Below are 24,269 nucleotides of genomic sequence, written 5' to 3' on the forward strand. Positions count from 1 at the left end.
TGCTAGGTGGAGCTTGGCTTCCTCTCTTCTGCCCTGAGGTTTGTGATCTTCGTGCCTAGCACAGGAAGATGTGCTCAATGACGCCATCCAAGAAGCCTGCCCACCCTTCTTCCTCAGGGCCTGTTCTGCTTTGTGTCCAGGAGAAACAAATCCTGTTTTGTCTGCTCCAAAGGCTGAAGAACAGGTGCGGAGACACCTGCGTCTGTTGAGATGTTGCAGAACTTGGCAGCTTGGGCTTCTTTCTCTCTTTTTATAGGCTCAAAGCATTTTTTCAGAGTGATAAATTACCCACCCAGTTGTCAGCAGATGAAGATGGCAGGTTTTATGGACTCACCAGCACTTTAGAGAGGGGGTGGGGGCTGTGGGGGCAACAGGTGCAGGAGGCCAAGGAAAGAACCCTACTTCCAGGCATGACAAGAAATGTCTGGGGCATGTCAGCGTCTCCCCACAGTTGTGAGTGATGGCCTGACAAATGGGGATGGACGCTTGATTCTTGGGAATATGGCAGCATGGCAGGAGTGGAGATCGAAAAGCCCAGGCCAAAAAGGAGCTTAAAGTGGCACACATGGTTTTTCCACACCCCAGTTTTCCCCACAACAACCCCGTGAGGGAGATTAGGCTGAGAGACTGTGACTGGCCCCAAGGTCACCCAGTGAGCTTCATGGCTGAGTGGAGGTTTGAGGCCTGCCCTCCCAGGTCTTAGTCCAACATGGTTTGTTGAGGCTGACAGTGAAGTTGAATTCTCTTGCTGCCACCAGCACCCTTACTGACACTCAAGTCACAGCAGAGAGTCAGGAAGCAACAGGGAGGCATCAGTGGGAAAGAGCAAGTGAGCATGAGCCCGGCTGGGATGTCAGTTTCTACCAGCCAGTAGCCACTGACTTGGGAGTGGGCAAAACTTCCCCTCAGTTCTTTGGCTTGTGGCTACTCCAGGCTGCCTCCTTCCTTTCCCCAATGCAGCCCAGCCCAGATTCTGGGGCCATCAGCTTTGATTGATTGGTTGGTTGATATGCTGCCTTTGTACACTATTCAGTAGCCATAAAATCTCGGAACGGCATAAAAGCCGTTCATCAGAGGAGAAAAGAAATGTAACAAACACAGCAGGGCCGCAGTACTCGCAGGTCTTAAAACTTCCAGAACCCCACAGAGTCATAAAAGACGTCAACGTTAAAAAGATTAAAAGGCTCTGAGAAAATATAAATATAAAAAGGTCTTCAGCTGGCACAAAAAAGCCACAGCAGAGATGTCAGGTGAGCCTTTCCGAAGGATGGGGATGCTTCAGGTGGCTCCCATTTTCACTAGCTACCTGTTGCCAAACCTTTGTTGGCGGCAGCCAGGCAAGGGCCTGAGAAGGTGATTTGAATGTCTGTGTGGGCTTCCTTGGGAGGAGGCATCAACTCCAAGCCCAACCATATGCAGAAGGCAAGAAGGGAGGAGAGGGCACCTTGTCACCCCTTCTTTCCTGCTTCACTCAGTGCCAGGCTCCCACGAGAGGTGTAAAGCTGCTGGTGGTTTTTGCAGAAGTGACACACCAATAGCTTTCTTTAGCTGTGCTTCCTGCATTGCAGGGGGTTGGACTGAATGATGCCCTGGGTCCTGTCTGACCCTACAGTTCTAGGATTCTAGGCTTCCCCGATCCTGCATGTTGGTGGAAGCACATCTGACCACCCCTCCCTTTCAGTTTGCCTGGCAGGAATGGAAAAGGGCCAACCATCATTGGCGCCTTAGAGACCCCTTCTGATGAGACATTTTCATCAGCTGCTCTACTGAGTTTTGAATTCTGAGTAGCTCAGCCTGAGAAGCTGGCCCTCCTCATACCCTTCATGGCCAACAGGAACGCCAGAGTTGGGGGAAAGGTGCCAGCGGGGGTGGGGCGTCGGTGTGCCCACAGTTCACTGTGGCTGACTCTTCTTGACAGCTGTCTCCACCATGTCTCACTTGTGGGGAGCCACATCCCTTGAACCAGCTCTTCACTCTCTCTCCAAACCACTGCTGGCTGAGGAGTGAGAAGTTCTGCCTTCCCCGCAGGGTGTCAAGCTGTGGAAAGGAAGGAGGAGCCAGTTGGCAGGCAGGCAGGCCCCACAGTGGAGCCAGGGGAAGGGGGGCACTATGGCAGATGGGGATAGGGGGGCAGCAGTGCTTTCAGGTCCTCATCTTCCTCCTCCTGGCACTGCAGGGTTCCAGGGGTTGGAGCTCCACATCATATTCCACGCAATGGAACAAGCAGGCACTCAGGGCAGTGGGTCAGTCACAGAGACCTCTTTGCTGTGAAGCTGCACAGGTGGTGATTCTCAGGCTCTGGTTGCGTCCAGTGCATCCCCAACGCAGGTTTGGGAAGTGCTGTGTGCATGGTGTTGGCTGCACTTCATATCTAGCCTATGATTTCTTGTGAAAGGCTGTGTTTTGATGAGTTTCCCCTGCCCCCAAACCAGCTTTGGTGTGAATTGAGAAAAATTGCAGCCTTGCTGTATCTGAAACCAGTAATGTGTGCCCCAGCCACAGGTTGAACATAAGAAGAGCCTGCTGCTTCAGGCTAATGGTCCACCTAGTCTAGTATCCTGATCTCACAGTGGCCAACTAGATGCCCCCATGGGAAACCTGCAAGCCGAACCCAAGCACAAGAAGACCCTCCTGAATTTTCCAACAACTGGCGTTCAGAAGCATTGCTACCTCCAACTGTGGAGGGAGCACACAGTCATTGTGGCTAGTAGCCCTCTCTGTGGATTTGTCTTATCCTCTTTTAAAGCTGTCTAGGTTGGTGGCTACCACTGCCTCCTGTGGGAGTGAATTCCATAGTTCAACTCTGCACTGCCTGAAGAAGTCCTAATCAGAAGGCCTGATTGGACTTGTCAGCTTTCCATAGAGAGGCATGGGCTTGAGGCAAGGGAGCTCGCCCAGCTCTGCTGCCAGCCAGGGCCTGCGGCTTGAGGGCTGAACCTGCCTCTTGTTGCAGCTGATGGTACTGTCTCCCAGCACCCACCACTGGAATAACCCAAGTCCAAAAGGAGGTCCCCAGATGAGCCTTGAATTTGGCGGTGGGCAATCTTTAGAGGTGAAGGCAGCTCCCAGCCACACAAAGGGCATCTTTCCACGGAGCTGCTCCTGCCCTTGTGAGGAGGACAGGCAGCCTGGGAGAAGACACTGTTATGTCAGCAGCACCATGAGCATGCATTGCAGAGCATCTAAATCAATCCCAGGTCTTGCCCAAAGTCCAATTTTACTAGCCACAAGAGTCAGTCTAGATGAGGGGAGAACAATTTGCAGGCATTTCCCACCCCCCCTGCTGGATGGCAAAATAGCAAAGTTTGTGTGTGTGTGTGTGTGTGTGTGTGTGTGTTTCACACTTGGGACCTTCTCTAAGCCCCAGCTGACATTCTGAGGAGACCTCAAAAATCCTGAATGAAAACAAATGTAAAAATTATAGGTACATTTGTAACCTATTACCACTCAGCCTTTATGAAACCCTACACGTGCTGGCAAGGGGGAGAAAGAGTGGTGCCGTCCAAAGTATTTCCTTTTAAATGAGAAAGTTGCTCCAGACCCCATCTGGGCTCAGGCAGCTGCCTCTGGAAGGGGCCAGGCTCTGTTCTTGAAACAGAAAACACTGAAGGCAGGGGGAAGATGCTGTGATGCAAATGATCCCAGTGCTGTCTCACAGCATGGCAGGGCAGAGGCACAGGGTTTAGTCTCACCTCTCCAAAGGTGGGAAAGAGCTGGGCATCTTTGCTCCAGGGCCTACGCCATGGAGACAGGCTGCACTCTCCCCACCTTGGGACTTGCTGGAGAAAGGGCTTTGAGAAAAAGAAAAATGGGGGTGGGCTAAAAACAGGGCATCCAAAGTGGGCAGGGGAATAGGAACACCTCCCTGCATTGGCCTTCCATTAAAATGCCCAGTCATTGGTTTAGAGAAAAGGCACATAAGAGGTGGAACATGGAACTAGAACTTATGGACAGCCAAGGAAGCTAATTGCAGGAAGCTTCAGGACAGATCAAAGAAAGGACTTCTTAACGTGGTGCATCGTTAAACTATGGAGCTCCTCCAGGAGGCAGTGATGACCACCAATTTGAATGGCTTTAGAAGAGTGTCAAAATCATGGCTGAAACGGCTATTGATGGGTACTAGCCATGATGGCTATGCTCTGCCTCCACAGTTGGAGACAGCAATGCTTCTCAATGCCAGCTGCTGGAAACAACGGGAGGGGAGTGCTCTTGTGCTCAGGTCCTGCTTGCCTGTTTCCCTTTGGGGCATATGGTTGTTCACCATGACGACAGGATGCTGGACTAGATGAGCCAGAATTTTATTTTTATGTTCTTATGTCCTTATGCAAGTAGTGTCAGTGTAAACCACTTGCAGGTGAACTTCAAGCTGGTGGCAGCCATGCCTTTAATTGCCTTGCATCTGAATTCATGTGGTATTGGAGTAGGGCAGGTGGGTATGATTTCAGGGAAATGGCTCTTAATCATACCTACTTGCCCAGAGGCTCTTACCCTTTTCATCCCCCTCTAAACCTCCCTTAAAGGAAGGACCCAGGAAAATGTTGTTGCTGGCAGAGTCCCTGATTAGTGGGCTGTGGCAGTGTTTCTAGAGACCCTGGTGCCGGGACAGTCATCTTCATTGATTTTCTCTACTGCGTGTATCCCCCTGAGTAGCAATGCACCCCCCCCACCCTTGCCAGCATCATTCAAGGCCTTTCAAAGGAGGAAAGTGGAGGGAAATCGTAGGAAGACAAGTATGTTTCTGAAAAAATGGCCCAGCAACATTTAATAGGGTAAGAGTAGTTGTTGACTCTTGCAGTAGTTGACTCTTGGCCAAGTCGACAGCTACAGAAGCAGTAAGACCAATGTCCCAGATCACTTCTCTGACAGTACGATACTATGCATGTTTACTCAAAAGCTTGTCCCACTGTGCTGAATGGGGCTTGCTCTCCAATATGCACACTGCCTCCCAGAGCGGTTTGGCGCCATGTTTCCCTCTTGCTGGAGCTCAGTAGCAGCTCCCAGAGGGAATGCAGATCAAGAAGCCTCAGAGAGCAGTGACCACATGAAAGAGCCCCCTGTCCTGCCCTTCCTCCTCCAGAGGCTTTTGTGGGATTAGCAACTCACCAGAAGGATTAGGGAGAGCAGGGAAAATACTCCAGAAGCAACATCTTCCCTCCAGCTTTGGAGGTCTGATTCCAGACCAGGCAGGAGCTGCACTGGGGGAAAAGCAACACCAGGAAGGCTCTGTGAAGATGATCTCTACATAGGCAGCTGAGCAAGCAGAGAGGAACCAATGAGACTGCACAGGCAAGGAGGTGAAAGCTGGAGCTTGGCTGGTGCAATGAGAGAGATGCAGCTGCAGTGAGGCCATGGGGCCTCCCCACACCCAGCCCTCTGCACAGTGTAGTGCGATAAGCATGTGAGCAGCTGGTGGCCCTTTGGGGTCTCCAGGATCCCCATATATCTCCCTCTTTCTATTTTTGTGAGACACAGCTTCCGTGAGACACTCAGTCTGTCTTCCATCTGGGCTCAGATCAGCTGCATCCTGCCTGCTGAGTCACAGGGCTAGAACAGCAGCAGTTTTGCAGGTATGGGCTGTGGGCCAGGCATGGAGCCACCTCCTCATGCAAGCCCACCTAGTACAGCAGGTACTCTTCTCACCAGCTGAGCTTTTGAGGATCCCTCATCTAGAGAACCAATCTTGCCCACAGCCACTCCCCGTGGCAGTTTTGAAAGATTAGATTAATTGATCTGTTTGAAAGTGTTAGCAGTGATGGCTCAATGGAGCCTTCATGTTTAGAGGCAGTCTGAATGCAGGTGCTGGGGATACACAATGGCAGATAGTTCTCTATCCCCCAGCTGTCTAATTTGGTTTGCGAGCGTTCTAGAGGCATCTGGGAACTCTGTAGTTCAGTGGTAGTCTACCTCCTTTCCCTGAGTCCCAGGAGAGTCAATGGGGAGGTAGTTCTGAGCTAGAAGGGCCAACAGTCGCACTCAGGAACATAGGAAGCTGCCTGATGCTTCCTGTCCAGTCACTGTTGGTTGAACTAAAAGGATCCACCTTGGTCTCATCTAACATGTTGCTATGGATATTCCTATTTCCTTCCATTCCTCCCTGGCTTCCTGGTATCACTAACAGTGAGGCTCTAGACACACTGCCACCTACTCTGGCTCTGGTGCACTCCCACTGCTGGTGTTGGAAGGTGTGCACATGTGACATGAACCACAAACTGTATCCATCCTGCAGTTCCTTGAGGAATACTTCTATTCAATGTCTTTCCCCTCAAACCAGCTTCCACCCCACTTGGAAAAGTAGGCTGGGGTTAAGCTGAAGTGCATGCAGTTCAAATAGCCATCATGCAAGTGCAGAGAACAGCTACATGAATAGGAGTTGGTGGGTTCAGGGGCAGGGAAACTAAACAAGTCATGTGATTCAAGTGAAGACATCCCCTTCCCCACACCTGTCTCTGATGTGTACACCCCATGTGCCAATGTGACTTGAAACATAGTGGGAGGAGAAGACCTCACTGTGTTTTCAGCAGCTAATGGGTCCATAGCCTAAGTGCCAGAGGGTGGCCAAGATGGCCAAGGGTCTGTAAACTAAGCCTTATGAGGAACGGTTGAGGGAGTTGGGTATGTTTAGCATGGAGAGGAGGAGACTGAGAGCTGATAGGATAGCCATCTTCAAATATCTGAATGGCTGTCCCATGGAAGATGGAGCAAGCTTGTTTTCTCCTGCTCATGAAAGTAGGACCCAAACCAACAGAGTCAAATGATAAGAAAGGAAATTCCTACTAAACATTAGGAAGAACTTTCTGATGGTAAGAGCTGTTTGACAGTGGAATGGACTCCCTCGGAAGGTGGTGGATTCTACTTCATTGTAGGTATTTAAGCAGAGGTCCAATTTCCATCTGTCAGAGATTCCTTAGCTGTGATCCTTGCATTGCTGGTGGTTGGAGTAGATGACCCTTGGGACTCCTTCCAGTTATACAATTTTGTGATTCAATGGAAAGAAGAGGGTGGGGAGTGAGAGGCCTGTCAAAAGCAGGAGACCCTGCCCAAGCTCTTACAGCCTTGTAGTGAAACCAGGGTTGGGAGATGGCTTTGCCAATTGACCTCCTTCACTCCTGGATTCTGTCCTGGTCCCCCAGGGGCCCTGCTCCAGAGCACCCAGCTCAAGTATCTTGCAAGGACTGTGATGAAAGGTATATTTATTGTACTTCATTGAGGCAAGTTGTTTCAGATGTTTCCAATTCATTGGCTGGTTCAGACATCTGTTCTTGGTTGGATCAAAAAAGAAAAGAAAAGAAAAGGGCTTAACTTGCAAGAAAAAATGTGTTTATCTTGGAGACTTATGACATTCTCTCTAATCCCAGTAAGTTGTCTATTATTGCTAATGGACAGGTGAGCTACAGCGAGGGCCAGGCATTTTATATCCAGGGTTAGTTCAAAGCAGCCATGGAGAGGCCAAGCAGGTCAACTCCAAGCAGCCCTCCCTTCCAGCTGAAAGGTTGGCCGGTCATATGCTTCCCTCCCATAGCACCAGAATTTCAACTGGGCTTGTACTCCCATTGGGCTCAGAGGGACTCAGAAATAGACTCTAGCACCTAGCAGCAGGGATGCTTTTGGACTTGAGTATTTGGGATATTTGCCTCAAGTATCCTTAATGAGAGCTTATGAAGAAGGGCAATGGCTTAGTGGTGGAGCATCCGCTTGGCCTGCAGAAGGCCCTGGGTTCAGTCTCAGAGTGCATCTCCAGGTAGGGTTGGGGAAGACTCCTTGCCTGAAACCCTGGAGAGCTATTGCGGGCAGTTTGTGTCGACAATACTGAACTAGATGGACCAATAAGGACATGAGAAGAGCCCGCTGGATCAGGCCAATGGCCTATCTAGTCCAGCACCCTCTTCTCACAGTTGCCAACCAGATGCTTGTGGGAAGTGTATGAGATGAACCTAAGCATAAGAGCCCTCTCCCCTCCTTTGGTTTCCCACAACTGGTATTAAGAAGCATGTCTGCCTCCAACTGTGGAGGCAGAGCTTAACCATCATGGCTAGTAGCCATCAATAGCCCTCTCCTCCACAAATTTTCTGATCCCCCCCCCTTTGTAAAGCAGTTTCCTACCCCCATAGGATTAGCCAGAGGGTAGGATCTGCCACTTTTGGTTGAAGGAGGGAACTTAGTCCATGGGTTTTCTCATCCTGTTCCAGAACCATCTCAAAGTAAAAATGGGGTGCAAAGAAGGGAATCCCAGGTGGGACTCATGGCAGGAACATTAGGGAGTCCAAAGGCCAACAACTGTGTTGGGCTTGCAGTGCAGAAATGGCTGGGCTCTCAGCCAGAATTCCCCCAGCTAAAGGACTTGACTTCCTTTGTGGGCTCAGCCCCACCATTCTCCCCGCGTTGCACCTGCAGGTGGAGAGGGCACCGCTTGGACACCGTCATCCTCACGGCATCTTTGCGGTTGCCCTTCCTGCCCCCCTCCTGAGCCAGCCCAGCACTTGTTGCAGCTGCTGCTTTGCTTCCAATTAGCTCACATCTGTTACAGCTCCAGTGCCGCCCCCAGCACCCCTCCAGCAGAGCGCTGAGCCGCCTGCAAGTGATTTCATGTGGCAATAACGGGAATCACGAAACCTGAAAAGAATCTAAACAAGAGAAGCCACTCCAATTAACCTTAACCCTTGAGAGGCTGGGCGACACCCACCACTGAAGGGGGCTTTAGGGTGTCCTTCAGAGATCCGATATTAGCTGTGACTTGGGGGACCCGAGGAACTTCAGGGACACAGGCGTGTGTATGTGTGTCTATCTGTTTAAGACAGTGTTTGGAGTCAGGTTGCTGAAAGGGTCTGGCTCAAGGAGGCTGCTCAGACCCTCACCCCTTAAAACCAGAGAAGGCTCGGAAGAAACCAAAATGGTTGCAACACCAACATGTTTAAATGCATTGATCACAAATGGCCTCATGCTGCTTCTCCCAACCCCACATTCCAGATGTGCCTCCGGTTGCCAGAACCAGACCAGATCCTTGAAGGATGTTGTGACACTCTGGTTTGTGTTAGGCGATGAAATAGTGACCTTTTAAGTTTCCCAAAATTCCTTGGGGTTTTTTTTTGGGGGGGGGGTTGAACTGCTAATCACATCTCTCATGAAAGTAATACCAAAAAGACCACAAAAGTGTTGTTGCTTTTAAAAAAAATTAAAATCAATTCAGAACTTTCCTTAAAAATGTTAAGCAGAACCAGAAATTTCTGTTTAATGTTTTGAATCTGCAGAACTGCTAATTTCAGAAATAGTAAGTTTCAATTCTGCTCCAAGCCTATCCAGATGTCAAAGAGCATTTGCTGCTGCTTTCCAGCCCCGCCCCCCGAACAATTCCCCGCTCAGCCTGGATAGCAGCTGAACCTGAGATGTGCCTGCAGGTCAGGGAGCTCAGCAGGGGCCTGTGTACCTTTTGCAGGCTCACATGCCTGGATGGTGCTCTCATGAAGCACAAGCCTGCTGTTCGTGCTGCCTTTGGCATTTGAGCTGAGACCCACCTGGGCTCTCCAGCAGTCAGGGAAGAGGAAGCCACCCTCTTGCATCCTCTGGATAATTGGAGGCAAAGAACCAGAATTGGGATCCACCATGATCCAACTGGGGGAAATGTTTGTGGGTTCTCATGAAGTGGCCCCATTAGCCATAGATGATGACTGATGCTTGCAGTTGCCACACCCCTCCATCTTTGTTGGGAAACCAGGGAGGCCACGTGGAGCAGGCCATGCAAAACTGCCTCCATTGCAACCCAGCTGCTGCAGAGTACACTTTGCAGAGTGTTTGGATTAGTTATTTCTTTTATGACATTTCTATCCCACCTTCCTTTCGTCCTGAAACTTAAGGTGGCCTACATGTTCACTGCAGGCCCCCCCGCCATCCAGTTCCAGAGGCACTTACCGTATTTTTCCATGTATAAGACGATGCTTTTTGCTAAAAAGAAAATAGGCAAAAATTGGGTGTCATCTTATACACAGATAGTGAATGCAGAGGGGGGGTGTGTGATTAATGGCAGCAGCAAGCAGGAGATTGGCAGCGGCAATTGGGTGGGTGATTGGCGGTGATCGGCTGTTGGCAAACGATCTGCAGTGGCGAGCTGGCGGGTGAGTGATTGGCAGAAGTGACCTCCCCCAACCCTCAAAAGCTAAACAACTTAATTTATTAATTTTAGTTTTAAAAAATAGGCGTCGTCTTATAAATGGGGTTGTCTTATACACAGAAAAATACGGTAGCTTCAGCAAGGTGGTGGCCTCAGGCACCTGCATTATCCAGAGAAGGAGCTCAGGGGGCAGAACTGGGTTTTCTTGAGAACTCCCAATGCCGGCAAGGGCAGGCAGGGTTGGGCCAGGGAGTTCCACTGTCTCTTGCACCTTATTGGATTGTGTTTGGCAATGGGTGGATGTGTGACAGTAGGTCTTCCAAATTTCCAAACACACTTCTTTGTTTTTAGTGTTCTAGTTATAACTAATGCTGCATTATTAGTGTGCTTTGGCCTCTGTTGTAGAAGCAGCACAGTAATGCCACAAGCCACTCAGTGATACTGAGGTGTCCTCTGACAGGTGGGCTTCCAGCCTAGCCACCTTCTCAGGCTGTGTTAAGGTCTGACCTGGTTGACCATCCTCTTTGAAAACTGATACCAAAGAAACTAAATTAGCCCTTCAAGGTGCTGTGGTCAATTTTCCAGTTATTTTTCCAAGAGACACATACGCAAATATTTGGTTTTGTAGTTCCAGTTTTGTACTTCCCTTTTCCTGTCGTTAATTAAAAATAGCATTTGGGTTTGGGTTGATCCCATGATATGACAATAAAAAATGCTAATTGAATGGTGTAGGGAGTGATGGGGGGGGGGGGTTGTGTGCAGAGAGCCCCAGAAAGCCACATATGGTGTAATAAAAACAAATGAAGAGACTCAAATGTGTTTTGTGTCAGGCACGAGACTCATCAACATTAAATATCACTAACATGGAGAATGCATATTAACTTGTAGCATATCACAAGACCTTGTTGGCTGATGAATTCAAAGGAGAACATCTTGGCTTTGCAATGGAGTCTTCTGAATGGAACGTGACCTCATAAGTGAAGTTGATTCCTGGTTGTGGGGGGGGGGGGATTGTGGCCCCCGCAGATTCCCGAGGCGAGGGTGCATTCGCCCTTTGAACTTCCAGACTGTTACCGTGGAATGTTTTACAACCATTCCTCGGTCTTCCATGCACCACTTTAAAGCCTTCAAAGTGTCTGTGTCTTCTTGTTCTCTCGGAATTTGCTGCATATGGCTGAGGACTATCCAGAGTATTTGAGCAATTGCAAGAAGTCGGGCTGCAGGGTTGGCTTATTTACTGGGAAAGGTCTGTGCTCAAGACAGCTAGCAGTACAGCTACCAGAACAAAGCGATTCTAAACCCCAGATATGTTGGTTTGGAGAGGCTGGACTGGCAGATCAACATCCACCTGTGGATGGAGACTGCTGCAGATTGAAGTCCAGCCAAGTAGAAGCAGCAGGGGCAGAAAGGGCCAGTATGGGTGTGTCAAGGGCAGGGTGAGAGGCATGGTTCTACAGCGTCCAAACCCCTGCCATCCTCTGTGCATGCCACCCAAAAACACAGCCCAGCTTATACCACCGAAAGGGCAGGTCTAAGAAATTGCAAGCCCCTAGGTGGAAATGGACAGGCCCCAAGAGGTCCATATTGGCATAGGAGTGCTCAGGATTCAGTACAACCCACCAGCCAATCACCTGCCACCACCAGACATATTGGCATAGGAGTGCTCAGGATTCAGTACAACCCACCAGCCAATCACCTGGCACCACCAGACATCTTTATCATAGAATCATAGCATTGTAGAGTTGGAAGGTGCATCCCCTCCAATGCAGGAACCATATTTGTGGAAGGCCCCTGAATTGGTATGTATTCTGGATCCAGGTCAGGTTTGCCCCTGGTCAGATCGGGGCTGCTCCAAAATAAGGTAAAGGTAAAGGGACCCCTGACCATTAAGTCCAGTCGCAGAGGACTCTGGGGTTGCAGCGCTCATCTCGCTTTATTGGCCGAGGGAGCCGGTGTACAGCTTCCGGGTCATGTGGCCAGCATGACTAAGCCGCTTCTGGCGAACCAGAGCAGCGCACAGAAACACCGTTTACTTTACCGCCAGAGCGGTACGTATTTATCTACTTGCACTGGTGTGCTTTTGAACTGCTAGGTTGGCAGGAGCAGGGACTGAGCAACGGGAGCTCACCCCGTCATAGGGATTCGAACCGCTGACCTTCTGATTGGCAAGCTCTAGGCTCTGTGGTTTAGACCAAAATAACCTGAGCCCTAATACAAATACTTGAAGTAAATACTCCTCAATCTGTCCGACTGTCTTTAAGGTGTATTTGGAAGCTGCAAATGCAGCAACCGGGTTGCTCACTGGGGCATGTTCTGGTGGTAGGTGGCACCTACTTCCAATTCATGGGGTCCTCCCCCATCTAAGAATCCATTATCTCTTGCCAATCCCAAGCCAAGACTGTGGTTGGAATGGGATTCCTTCAAAGCCTCAAGTTGCGCCAAGGATGATGTGCTCAGAATCTCTGTGTTAACACAAACATTCACAAACACAAACTTGTTTTTTGAGTAACCACCGCAGGGGTTGTGACTTCTGCAGAGAGAGCCACTAAGAGGCTCATTTACACAAGTGACATAATTTCAAACATGTCAGAATATGGATTACAGAGGCTGGGGTGGTGAGGAATGCTCTTGGAACAGAACAAGAGCAGAAGGAAACTGTTCCTGAATGGTGGATTCTTCGTGCCTCTCAGTCAGTAGTTCCCAAATCTTTTGGGGGCCACTGCCCCCTTGTTTTCCTGAACTTATCCCCAGTACCCCCAACCTTACCCTATAAAAAGCATTATTCAGAGCAGAGGTTTGCATGACCCACTAAGGATGATAATAACACAATAGAATTTGAAGCAGTAAGTTAATTGCACATTTATTCAAAATCTAATTAAAACTGTTTGGTTTAATTAAGTCAACAAAACTGGTGAACTTGATCCAGTGATACCATCTTTTCAAAGTCTGATAACCATTTACACCTCCAGCACTCCCTGCCACTCCCATGTGTCTTTGTGTGCCCCCTAGGTTATCCCAGGGGGCACCCAGTGTGGGAACCACTGGTCTATAACTGGTGGGTCAGGACCCACTACTGGGACGCAGCCTAAACAGGTGCAACAGGCAAACAGCACAATTCTACCAAACTAAGACCTTGATCACCTAACATGGCACTTGTTCCATTTATTGTAGTTTTCAAATACAAGAAGGAAGAGGGGTGGGTGTGTCACTCTGGATAAGAGGAGGGCCACTTGAGCTGGGATCCTTTAGGCAGAAGAAGCCAAGCCCACCACCCCAATGCCACTTGGCATTTGCTTTACTCATGCTAGCCTTGTTGGAATTGCAGCTTAAAAGAGAGAAGGTAAATGGAGCTGGAGCTGCTAATTGTTCTCTCTCTGTTTAGAAGCCTCCGGCTGCCGGCCAGGCCTGCAGAATCCAGAGCTTCTCAGCTGTGGAACTTGGCACTGGTTGGGTGAGACGGGGCTTCGGTCTTTGGCCCCCTGCCCTCGGCAAAGCACCTGAAGTCAATTAAGTTGCCATTCTGTTCTTTTTAACTTTGTCAGTCGATGGGGGGACGGCACGCAGAGGGAGGGAGGCCTCGAGCGGTGTAAGCTTTGCCCCGTCACTGTCTCAGCAGGCAATGAGAATATGGAGGGGCGCTTTGCTGGATCAGGAACATCCCATCCAGGACTTGGAGGAAGGCATCAGCACCGCCCTGCTTACCTCTGGACTTTGTTCTGGCTTGAGCTGGGCTTCCAGGCTTATACTGATCCTTCCTGAGTCTAGAAGCTCAGAAGAAATTCTAGCTGAGATCCACTCATGCTTCTGAAGTGCGACTTTGATCACGATGGCCAGGGGTTGTGCTGACCCACAACTTGCAATCAATGGAGTGGAGGTGCATTTTTTTTTAAAAAAAGTGGGGGCAATATTTTGCAATTTAAGAGCTGCTGTGAGCTTGTACCTGCTCCATCCCAGAAAGAGCCTCTTCCAAACAACCATCTTCTCTGTCTTTCTCTCTCTTTCACTGACTACCAAAGCTGACCTGGGGAGTGTTTATGGAATCTGCCTAAGAAAAATCTATCCCTTTGTTCTTAGCCCTGTTCAAAATGTAGAACCAACAATATACATTTAAGCTGCCCCAAATCTTGGGAATAATAAATAAATAAATGCAATCTGAAAATATTTCTTACCCTTGTTATATTTTTCACATATCCCCATCCCTAGTGATGGGAATCAATACTTTTGAAACCAAACCAAAGGCAGGCCATGAAATGCAATATGAAGTACATAAGACCCTGCTTCTTCTATAACATTAATGACTCCCTGGCATTGAAGGAAAATCCAGCCCCCATGTTTGCAGGAAGTGCCTAGGTCAGATTCTGGTGGTAAGGCCCTAACAGGAAGGGTTGTATAGGCCCCGAGGGACCTTGGGGGCAAGCCAGACCTGCAGAAGAGGGACGGGATCCCTAAGAAGTGAGTGATAGGGAATGCTTCTGATCCCCAAATGGCAATGGGGTAGAAGAGCTCGGGAATGAAAGTTCACCAGGACCTTATGGTAGATCAAAGAGGGAAAAGGCCCTAATGGAGAAGTTGTTTTCCTAAATGGATTTTGTGAATTGTCTTGCTAGGCATTGAATTGGAACAGAAAGGAGGGATGGAGGTGTTTGCCCGAACCCACCAATATCCCCTAGTGCACAGAAGGGTCTGTACCAGCTCCAACCGCCAGGAGCCATTGGCAATGTCTGAGGGATCCCCAGAGGCATGGAGTGCCTGCCCAGTTTGTGGTGTGATCTGGCCCCTTCAGCTGGTCTCTGGGAAGCTGGATTGAGCCCGGAAGGCTGGCTCCAGGGATAAGAAGGGAGCATCTCAGGGAAAATAAATGCTTTCCATTTGCTGCCTGCCGCTCAGGGTAGCAGCAAGGGACTTGGTGGGTGCAGGAGGCCACTTGGCAAGGCCACAACTACAGCTCTAATGCCTTTCTCCCCAAGCTTCCTCTCTGTGGCTGCGAAGGAGAAACCAAAAGGCCTCACCCTGTCCATCCCACTTTCCTTACAACCATCTGGGAAAGGCTTTTCAGAACAAGTGGCATGAATTTAGTTGCTGGGCTGGCAGGTAGGACGCTTGGTGTCATGGGCTGGATGAGTCCAGCCCTCCCTTGGGTCCTCATTATCCCAACTCATCCAGTCTATGACACTTGGCCTGATTCAGCACACTTCCCACATTCTTCTTAAGCAAGGAGGCATTCTCTAGGTCATCTCACACAGATCACTGACACAGCCGCTCAAGAGATCCTAAATATGTACTCCTGCTGGTATATTTAAATTCCATTCTTGTAAGTAGACCACGCAAGACCACAACAGCCCTTTCTTTTGAAACTGACATTTCCCGCAAAGCCCTGAAGTTTATAGTAGCTGATGAGATAGTATTGATTTCATAGGAAGTCTTGGACCATAAGCCTTTGTTTGAAATCACCAGGAACCATGAAATGTAATGTAATGGCAAACAAGACCTGAAAACTCAGTGTTCATATGACTTGACAACTAAAGTATAGCACCTGGCACTTTAAATCCTTGCATCCAAAGTTGAAAAAGAGGTGTTGTCATACCTGGGCATCATTTTTTATTATTTAAATTTGTATGCCACCCTTTATCCGAAGGTTACTGGGTGATTCACAACATAAAAATACAAAATGAGAAAACAAAATACGTAATAAAACAAGAACAAAGACAAACCAATAACCCCCATCCCACAAACACATTTAAAAGGCCATAGACTGTGAAGCAGCCAAAGTCCTGGTTATAAAGCTATGTAATAAAGGCACCAGGTGAGCCTCCCTGGGGAAAACACCCCACAAATCATTTATTAGGGATGGAGGGGTGTTCAGTAATACAGAAGGCTGTATTAGCTTCTCCCTCTTCTGGAGGTCCTAAATAGATGGTGCTTTGAGGCTGCAGTTGCCTATGGAGATACTTCAGGTTTTTTCTCAGAGATCCTTTCCTGTAAAGCCCTTCCCCCTGTTGAATGCAGTGATTTTTACAGGGTTCCTCCACCCTGGCTACTAAATGCATTTGCAATAATTGTTAAGCTACTGATAATCCAGCTGTATTCAAAGTTCTTAAACACACCATAGTGCATCTAGCTGTCATATTTCCCCCAAGTAGCCAGAAAGCCCATGGGAGGTGGGGGAGAAGGAGGTCTTCAGCTGATGCTGGAAAATTGACCAAGTGGGCACCATCCAGACTTGGGTGGGGAAGTTGCCCTACAATTTGGGTTGGTGGTGGTTGCTGATGACTCATAGATCTCCTGACCTAGCATTGGCCACTACCAGAATGGCCTCCCTAACAGGCTTCAAATTCCAGGTAGGACAATATGGGGAAATAATCTCTTTCAGATAGTGAGCTAATGGATTTTAATGAGCTTTACCGTATTGGATATAACCCTGGTAGCAATCACATCTACTGAGATTGGATTTTATTGTTTTTGAAAGCCACCTTGAACTGTAGAAGAAAAAGGCAGGCTATAAATCTTTTAAATATATAGGTAAAGGGACCCCTGACCGTTAGGTCCAGTCGTGACCGACTCTGGGGTTGCGGCGTTCATCTCACTTTATTGGCCGAGGGAGCCGGCGTACAGCCTCTGGGTCATGTGGCCAGCATGATTAAGCCGCTTCTGGCAAACCAGAGCAGCGCACAGAAACGCCGTTTACCTTCCCGCTGGAGTGGTACCTATTTATCTACTTGCACTTTGACATGCTTTCAAATTGCTAGGTTGGCAGGAGCAGGGACCAAGCAATGGGAGCTCACCCTGTCACGGGGATTCGAAGTGCCAACCTTCTGATCGGCAAGCCCTAGGCTCTGTGGTTTAACCCACAGTGCCACCCACGTCCCTTTTAAATATATAGGCGCAAGCAAATAAGACCTGGAAGTGAATCTCTCTTCAGTCCAGCCAGCTGCTCTATTACTGTGACCCAAGATAGGCAGCTATGGGGGTCCATGTACAGACACCATGACCTGAACTCAGTCTCTCATCACCTGCAGTGCTCTCACACTGACTTGGGCTCCTGCCTTTGCCCCTGCGCTAGCCCCACCTTTAGACCATCTCCCTCACTCTATTGCTGCAGGGGGTTGGACTAGATGACACTTTGGGTCCCTTCCAACTCTCCAAGTCTTTGATTCTATTATTCTCTCCCTCTCGCGTGGCTGATGCCTCCTTGGCCTTCTTGCCCATACAGGCCAGCAGCAGGAGCAGCAGCAGCAGCAGCTGGAAAATGTGGCAGCCACATGTTGGCAGAGGCTGAGTCCTGGGCACATTTTTTCTCCGCGCAGCCTTTAAGCGGTGGGAAGCATTTCAAAGGAAACCATTCCCCCCATAACATGCTTGTGATCTGAAGATGACTATTTAGAAGGCAGCCCGGCATTAATTTAGCAATTCACTACAGAGTTTGGCGTGAGGTTGAAAGCACTAAAATAAATTGTGGTGAAGTCGTTTCCCTCAAACCAGATTGTGTGGTTTACATTATTTGTCAAAGTTAAGTACAACTGGCAGGTTTGTATCATTCATGCGCAGCTCAGCAGGGAGAGGAGCCTGAGGACAGGCACTCTGCGGGGCTTTGGGGTTGTCGATGTTCCCCCTAAGATGCTGTTTGATGGGATACTGCACAAAGCTGGGTCAACTGGAGGCCAGTTCCCTGTGTCTTTAGCACCATGGCGTCATCACCTCTTCTTCTTCCTTTCATGTTCCCTGTAAGTTGATTGGTTTATTTCCCCATGATCTCACATGGAGGAGGGCACAAGGGACAAAGCTCTCTCTCATACCTGCTCCCTAGCCACTGGCATAGAGAGGCATGCTAAGTAGCTATGAACCCTTGTGGCTTTATCCTACCTCCACTACCTGCAGTACGATGCTTCTGAAAATCAGTTGCTGGAATCCTCAGGAGAGCTTGGCAGCCAGGCAGACTTGGTCCAGGTGATATAGGCCTTACTCTGGCATCTGCTCAACAATCCTGTGTTAGTTTTTTACATGGATACTGCTGGGGAATAGGGCTGCTCCTGCTGTTACCCAGGTCTCAAGGCGTGACCATTCGGTTTTAACATCCTTCTCACCAGAGTCTCCAAGGGAGTGAGTAGAAAAGTCAGGATGACTGGGCAGAATCAGAGACAGGGGAGTTGACTTTGTGTCCTATGAGGTTCCACCACAGTCCCAGGAGTGTGTGAATCCTCACCTTGCTGCTGTGCATCTAAAGCAGGTTTCCTCAAACTCGGCCCTCCAGATGTTTTGAGACTACAGTTCCCACCATCCCTGACCACTGGTTCTGCTAGCTAGGGATCATGGGATTTGTAGGCCAAAAAAATCTGGAGGGCTGAGTTTGAGGAAGCCTGATCTAGACCAAATCCCTCCCCAATTTGTCCTGTTCCATATGCAAAAATAGGATTTTGCCAGTCCTTCCCCATCACAGTGAATTATATGTTTTTGAACCAAGCTTGCATTTATAAGTCTTCACTACACTTTCATTGAATAAGAAATCATGTATAAGCAGTGCCCACTCTAATCTTAGTCAAACAAGGTTCTTATGCTGAGTAGGTAACCTGGCACATTCCCTCTCCCTGACCCCATCCAGCCTTGTGATTTCATACCCTGTTATTGTTTGAGACTTCAACATTAACTTTGTTGGACTGGTCATGTTGTTCGGATGCCTGGTTATCGTCTTCCAAAGCAACTACTATATTCCAAACTTAAAAATGGAAAGTGTAGTGCTGGTGGTCAACAAAAGAGGTTTAAAGATTCTCTCAAGGCAAATCTAAAAAATGTAGTATAAACACCGACAATTGGGAAACTCTGGCCTGTGAGTGCCCCAATTTGAGAACAGCCTTTACCAAAGGTGTCATAGACTTTGAAGACGTTCGGACTCAGGACAAAAGGGAGAAACGAGCTAAAAGGAAGGCACGTTCGGCAAACCCCCACCATGATCAACTCCTGCCCAGAAGCCTATGTCCCCACTGTGGAAGGATGTGTGGATCCAGAACTGGCCTCCACAGTCACTTATGGACTCACTGTTAAGATTGTGTTCATGGAAGACAATCTTACTCGACTACGCATAATCGCCAAAGAAGAAAAAGAAGAATTGTTTGAGTTCTTAAGACATCCCTATTTTGAAGTTCTTGGGTCTTAATCTGAGATACTTGCCAACTTCAAGGCAAATTGAGGAAATGAGAGCATATTACATTCTCTTCAAAGCCAAATGTGATTTTAAATTTAATTTTATGTAAGACAATATAATGGAGATATTATAGGTGAGATGAAATGAGCCTTGTTAGATAGCCTTGTTCCAGGCAACCATCACCCCTCCTCCCAACCGTATTGCAGTTTCTTCTTTCAAACTGCTAGAAAGCATCCACCTGCTGAGCCAGAGGTTATAGCCAGCCCCCATGGTTATGCCACTTTAAAGACCCCTCAGAGAGAGGCTGTCGCTTATTGCCCATCTTAAGAGGATATTTCCTGTGAACATTTATTAAACACAATCCCACTTATCGCAAATGCTTTGGGATGAAATAGCCGAGGACTGGGTTTGTTTCCTTCTGCACAGATTACCATTTGTGCTATGGTTGCAGAGCCTGCATTGAGCTTCTAACACCACTAGGAAGGCCACACAATTGCTGTGGGATTAGCATGTCTGGGCAGCAGCCGGATCCCCTATTATATTATTCCAACGATGTGCGGAATCAGCTGACGAGCCTCCTGCAGGGGGGAAGCCAGGATCGGAAGTTCTGTCATGCAGCTTTGGAAGGGAATGTGAGCAGGGAGCATTTGCGGCAGCTGTGAGACACCCTGGGAGCAGCAGGAGAAGGTTGGAAGGACCAGGTGGGGCTGTCTGGTGACAGCAGGGCGCCAGAAGCACCAGCCAGTATCCACAGAAGCCATAGAGGGCAGGGAGGGCTTCGGGGCTGGCCAAAGAGGAACACTTCCTTGTGGGCTGATGGGCACTTTTCATTCACCCATTCTTGAGGCGAGTGCCTTGAAAATGTTGTGTTTGTCCTGCAAAAGACAGCATGACTCTTTCTGGGTAGTGTTTATGGTAAGATGCTGGAACAAAGCAGTGAGGTGTGTACCTGATGGAAAGGAGCAGGACTAACTTTGCTACTGGCAAAACCCTGCCTGTTGATGAGGGCAGGGCTGGATTAGCTATTAAGCAAAATAAGCATGATGTGTTTAGGGCATCAAGGGAAGGGGCGCACCCAGAAACTTTCCATTCCCGGATTTACCATGGACCATATGGTGCAGCTGAACCAGGTTCTGCACATTTATTCTATTTATTCTCCCACAATAAATAAAAAAAACCAAAACCATATACATGTATATAGACAATAATACAAATAGTAATATTAATGATATGTTGTTTATTATTGTTTATATTTTGAATTAGAAATATGGGGGGGGGGGCGAAATCTTTTAAGTGTTTAGGGCCTCTAAAGGTCTTAATCCAGCCACAGATGTGGGCATCAATCTATCCATCCATGTACCTTATGGAGTTTCACAGAGGCAATTCTGACAGGCCCCTGCCCACAGGGAGCTTACCATCTAAATCAAGCTGTGCAGAAGCAATTCGAGGGGCTGGGGGCCAGGATGAAAGTGAAAGAAAAAAGGAGAAAGGGAGGATGGCGAGCAAATACAGGAGCTACCATTGTGGAGTAAGACGCAAGCCATTTGCTAGAAGCAAGAAACGTATGAGGGAGCTCAAGAATGTAGGAAAACCGTGGGGGGGGGGGGAGGAAATTGCTTAGACTTTTAACTGGCATAACTAGATTGGAGGGGGGAGGGGAATGAACTAATGATGCACTTGAGGCCAAGAAGACTGAGAGGTGATATGAGAGCCATCTTCAAATACCTGAAGGGCTGTCACTTGGAAGATGGAGTAAGCCTGTTCCTGCTGCTCCAGAGGGGAGGACCTGAGCCAATGAATTCAAATGACAAAAAAGGGAGATTCTGACTAAACCTTAGGAAGAACTTTCTGACAGAGCTGTTCAACAGTAGAACGGACTCCCCCGGAAGGCGGTGGGCTCTCCTCCATTGGAGGTTTCTAGGCAGATATTGAATGGACGTGCGCCAGCGATTCTTCAGCTGCGATTCCTGCCTTGCAGGGGGGTTGGACTAGATGACCCTTGGGGTACCTTCCAACTCTACAACTATATGGTTATATGAAATGTCAGAGGGGCATCACCTAATAAGGAGCTGGTGACATCCAGTCACTTTGTATCCATTGCAAAGCATAGGAAAGGAAGATCCCTTTTGTTTGCCTATCCATCACAATTTAAGGGTTGGCCTTTGGAAACAGTGTCTGGGCGGAAATCACTGGGGAAATCAATTTCCCTAAAAATAGCTCAAAAACATTTTTTTGGGGGGAAAAGCGCAACAACTTAATTGTCCCAGCTAATTCAGAAGTGTGTGTGTTCAGCTAAGTCTGAGTGGCTGGGGAAACCCAGCCAGATGGATGAGGTATAAGTAATAAATTATTATTATTATTATTGTTGTTGTTGTTGTTGTTGTTGTTATTATTATTATTATTATTACTACTACTACTACTGCTGCTGTTATTATTAGCACTGAATAGGTGGCCTGGGTGATGCTGGGCCACCAATTCTTTCTACTGCCACAGAAGCGGAGCCGATGAATTCTGTAGCGTTTGTGAAGGTAAGAAGGATGAAGCCCCCCTCGCTTTGCCACCCACAGTAAGAGAGGCCCCCTCCCTCCCTGCCCCACCAAGCATCCCTCACTTCTGGTGATGGGAGAGGAAGAGACCACACATTCCGTTCCCTGCCTTTACATTCCCTCCTTCTCCTCCTTAAGTTAACCCCAGGAACCTTCCATATCCATCTCACATTATCTCTCTTTGCAGACGGCAAATATTCGAGGTCTCTATCAGGGGTCTTGCCCACAAGAATGTTCTTCCCTAAACAAGATAACAAGTGGGGAGGGAGCTACCTGGTCCTGAGTCTAGCAAGGAGTGGGCTTCCAGGACAGTGCAAGGATTTGGGATCACAGGCTGCAGCTAGGCAGGTTGGGAGCCATCAGAGGGGAGCTGAGACCAGAATCTGGACCATTTCCGGAGCTCTTTGCTGACACATAGGCCTAGTCAGGAAGAAGCAGGTGTCCTTTTGAAAATATATCTATTAAAAAAACACATACACTTGTTTTCTGCTCCAGATTCAGTTGATGCATCTGCGAATCAGGCCCAAATGAAACAAAGGTACCACCACGTAAATAATAAAATCATAGAATTGTAGCGTTGGGCGGGACCCCAAGAGCCATCTAGTCCAACCTCCTGCAATGCAGGAACCACAGCTAAAGAATCCCTGACAGATGGCCATCCAACTTCTGTTTAAATACTTCCACTGAAGAAGAGTCCACCACCTTCCGAGGGAGCCCGTTTCACTGCCAAGCAGCTCAGAAAGTTCTTTCTGACATTTTGTCAGAATCTCCATCTTTGTCATTTGAATCCATTGGTTCAAGTCCTGCCTTCTGGAGCTGCAGCAAAGAAGGAAGTAGCAGTCTTTTAGGCATTTGAAGTTGGCTATCGTATCTGTCCAAAGCCAAGCACAGATAGTTGTTGTTTAGTCGTGTCCGATTCTTCATGACCCCATGGACCAGAGCACGCCAGGCACTCCTGTCTTCCACTGCCTCCTGCAGTTTGGTCAGACTCATGCTGGTAGCTTCGAGAACACTATCCAACCATCTCGTCCTCTGTCATCCCCTTCTCCTTGTGCTCTCCATCTTTCCCAACATCAGGGTCTTTTCCAGGGAGGCTTCTCTTCTCATGAGGTGGCCAAAGTATTGGAGCCTCAGCTTCACGATCTCTCCTTCCAGTGAGCACTCAGGGCTGATTTCCTTCAGAATGGATATGTTTGATCTTCTTGCAGTCCATGGGACTCTCAAGAGTCTCCTCCAGCACCATAATTCAAAAGCATCAATTCTTTGGCGATCATCAATTCTTCGGTGATCAGCACAGATAGTAGTGAGGCCCATTGTTCAGCACCAGAGAAAGAGAAAGTGTGGCTGCCCCAAGGGGCGTAGGAAGGGGGGTGCAGGGGGTGCGATCTACCCCAGGTGTCATCCCTGAGGGGGTGGCAAAATGGCACACTGCGTGGGGTGGCACTTACTGTGGGGCCTGGCCTGCAGGGCACCCGAGCCATGCGTCTCTCCTGGGAGTGACGTCGTGGCTTGGGGTCCCACGCTGCCTGAAATGGCAGTGTGGGGCTTGCGTCCGCCAGAGCTGCCTACTCTGTGGGCAGCTCGCTGCGCCACCCCTGTGCACGGATCACCCCACCCCCATGCGTGGATTGCTGCCATGCCCCCGTGGTTGGCTCGCCCCGTCCCGCCGCTCTGGGTGCCAAAGCAGCTAGCTATGCCCCTGGCTGCCCCCTACCCCACCCCATGAAGGAAAAAGGAGCTTTCTACGCAGGGATAACTAACTTCTGTTGTCTAACCTCTAGGTTAGATTACTGCAATGTGTTATATGTGGGGCTGTCTCTGAAGATGGTTTGGAAACTTCCGCTGGTACAGACTCTGGCAACCAGGGCAGGACGGTTTGAGCATATAACACCAATCCTAGCCCAGCTGCACTGACTGCCAATTAGTTTCTGCACCCAATTCAAAGTACTGGTTTTGTCTTATAAAGCCTTAAATGACTCAGGACTGCAATACCTCAAGGACTGCTTCTCTGCATATGAATTGATGCAGACCCTGTGATCAACATCTGAGGCCCTTCTTTGTATGCCCTGCTCACAGCAGGTCCAGAGGGTGGCAACACAAAAACCGTCCTTTTCTGCAGTGTTTCCCCATTTGTGGAATGTTCTCCCCAGGGAGCCTCGCCTGGCACCTACATTACATATTTTTAGGTACTAGGCAAAAACATTTGTCTTCAACCAGGTCTTTGGATGATTAATCTATGACCTTTTAAATGTGTTTGTTTTTTTTAAAAAAATGCTTTTGTAGTTTTTGTTACATATTTTGTGGTTTTTATTTTATGTTTTACATTGTAACCCTGCTGTGATCTTTGGATGAAGAGCGGTATTTAAATTGAAGAAGAAGAAGAAGAAGAAGAAGAAGAAGAAGAAGAAGAAGAAGAAGAAGAACTCTCCAGATTTTAATAGGGATGATGGCAGAATGAGTAAGGAAAATCGTGAGGAATTAAACT

At 48.5% G+C, this 24,269-nt stretch overlaps 1 protein-coding gene across 1 annotated transcript in view; it reads left to right on the top strand.

The window, feature by feature from the left end:
• AIRIM (AFG2 interacting ribosome maturation factor) overlaps window positions 1-24,269 on the top strand; it is a 98,965-nt gene that overhangs the window by 18,056 nt on the left and 56,640 nt on the right. The gene's annotated exons all lie outside the window — the stretch shown is intronic.

Source organism: Podarcis tiliguerta, assembly GCF_965153285.1.
Source record: "Podarcis tiliguerta genome assembly, chromosome: 8".
Lineage (NCBI taxonomy): Eukaryota > Metazoa > Chordata > Lepidosauria > Squamata > Lacertidae > Podarcis > Podarcis tiliguerta.